The sequence below is a fragment of the Octodon degus genome, unplaced genomic scaffold (assembly GCF_000260255.1).
Source record: "Octodon degus isolate 3935 unplaced genomic scaffold, OctDeg1.0 scaffold00054, whole genome shotgun sequence".
Lineage (NCBI taxonomy): Eukaryota > Metazoa > Chordata > Mammalia > Rodentia > Octodontidae > Octodon > Octodon degus.
In genome coordinates, this window is record NW_004524630.1 from 13,326,357 (window position 1) to 13,327,881 (window position 1,525).

Here is a 1,525-nt window from a genome sequence, read left to right on the forward strand (position 1 = left end):
AAAATAAAAACTTAAATACCAAAGCAACTACATTTAAATAAGTAACACTATGATGATATTAAAAAATTCACAATAAGGCTGCAGCCCTGCATATGTGGATGCACAGCCTGATCGAGAACCCTGGGAGGCTGCCTGCAAGGGGCTGGGCCGTGGCTTCAGTTCTCTTCCTGCTCAAATTCGTCCAACCCTTTCCAGAAGGAGAGAAGGTGGCCTAAGTGTTGGGCTTGGTTCTGGAAGATCAGGTAAACTTCTTATGGCAGCTTGGAAAAGACCTCAAGGGGCTCTGCAGGGAGCAAGGGGCACAAGGACTGCAGCTGTAGTGGATCTGTGATCTGTGCCCAAAAGAGTGTGTAATAAAAGACAAAATCTCTTCAAGGGAAGCCAGGGTCCTGTTGCTTAAGCACATACAACACTTAGGAGACTTGTTTTAGTCTGTCAGAGTAGGAAATGAGACTGGGGGCAAAGTCAACGTAAAGAAAAAAAGGAGATGCCACTCCTATTCAATGTTGTTCTGGAGGGCTGGTCAAATAGCTCAGTGGATTAAAACACCTGCAAGCAGGTGCAGGGTCCAGGGGTTTGATCCCTGGGCCTGCCATGCCAGCTCCACCCCCCAGGGCCTGCTGAGATGGCACTTGAGACTGGGTGTGACGGCCTGTGCCTGTAATCCCAGCTCTTAGGAGGCTATAAACAGGAGAATCACTACAAGTCTGATCACGTAGTGAGACCCTGAACATCCTGCAGACCCTTCCCTAAAATACAAAGAAAAAAATAAATAAAAAACAATTTAATTCTGGAAACATTAGCCAGAGCAATGGGACAAGAGAGAAATAAAAGGAATAAGGATTGGAAAAGAATTGAATTTATCATTGTTTTCAGATGACAGGGATACTGTACAAGCTAGCTATTCCCCTCCTTGGTATTTTTCCAGAAGACCTGAAGATCTCATGGTACAGCCATATATGTGCATCCATGTTTATAGCAGCACAGTGTGTTACAGCTAAATCCTGGCAACAACCCAGATCACCATCAACTGAAGAATGGATAAAGAAGATGTATTTTTACACAGTGGAGTGTTATCCAGCAATAAAACAGGATAAATTTGAGTCTTCTGCTGGTAAATGGAACTAGAGAACATACTCTTAAGTGAAATAAATTAGACCCGCTGTGCAAACATCATATTCTCTCCTTAGTGTGAGAACCGGAAAAAGAAAAATGGAATCTTAAGAGTAGAATAGACACTGAGAAAAGGGAATGAACTTATTCAAGAGGAAAGTGTTACCGAATTGAGGAGAAGGACAGGAGAGGGAGTAGGGGAGAGATTTATCTAGGTATGTAACTAGAATGGTTTGGACAACTGTACTGTGCATTTCTGCTGGCCTGTGGAAAGGAGCAGATTTTTTTTTCTTTCTTTTTTTTTTTTTCAGAACTGCGGATTGAACTCAGTCCCTTGCACTTGCCAGACAAGCACTTATTCTACTGAGCTGTCTCCCTGGCCCTATACAGAAAATAGTTAATTTGTTTTGTC

General features: G+C 42.8%; 1 protein-coding gene across 1 annotated transcript in view; it reads left to right on the plus strand.

The window, feature by feature from the left end:
• LOC101562605 (zinc finger protein 709-like) overlaps window positions 1-1,525 on the plus strand; it is a 51,785-nt gene that overhangs the window by 41,615 nt on the left and 8,645 nt on the right. The gene's annotated exons all lie outside the window — the stretch shown is intronic.